The sequence below is a fragment of the Terrapene carolina genome, unplaced genomic scaffold, assembly GCF_002925995.2.
Source record: "Terrapene carolina triunguis isolate 2854851 unplaced genomic scaffold, T_m_triunguis-2.0 Scaffold419, whole genome shotgun sequence".
In the NCBI taxonomy this organism is placed as follows: Eukaryota; Metazoa; Chordata; order Testudines; family Emydidae; genus Terrapene; species Terrapene triunguis.
In genome coordinates, this window is record NW_020664770.1 from 387,728 (window position 1) to 388,419 (window position 692).

Genomic DNA, 692 nt, shown 5'->3' on the forward strand with positions numbered 1-692 from the left:
CCATCGACTTTGATGACACCTGGATAGACTCCTTTGTGGTCAAGAAACTGCTTTACCCAGACTGGTTTGGTAAATGCATTTCAGCTTATGTTTATTACTTTACGTAGAATGTTACTACACACATTTTGTGATGATAGTATTGACAAGTGAGTTATCAGTTTTCAAAGCTCTCTCCAATAGCTGAGCCAATGCAGCGTTTTAAGTGTAGACTTGCCCTTAGAAAGTTTTCTTAATAGCTAACCTGAATCTCCGTTAGTACAGGCTAAGCCCATTACTTCTTGTCCCACCCTGGGTGGAGATAGAGAACCATTGATCACCATCCTCTTTATAACAACTGTTTCCAGGTCCCCCTTTGGCCTTTTTTCCTCTGGACTAAACATGCCCAGTTGTTTCAGCCATTCCTCACAGGTAAGGTTTTCTAAACCTTTGATCATTTTTGTTGCTGTCCTCTGTACTCTCTCCAGTTTGTCCACATCTTTCTTAATGCATAATATATTATATTATTAATTAATTAATAGCAATAATAATTGAGATAATCATTTAGAGAACCTACACACATTACATTCTTTCAGTCTCTCCATATACTTAACTCCTTTCAGCCATAGCTCGAAGACAGATGGGTCGATAGATTTCTGTTTATCAGCCTGTTGACGTCACCAGGCATCACCATCACCCTAGGTAACTCAGGAGGG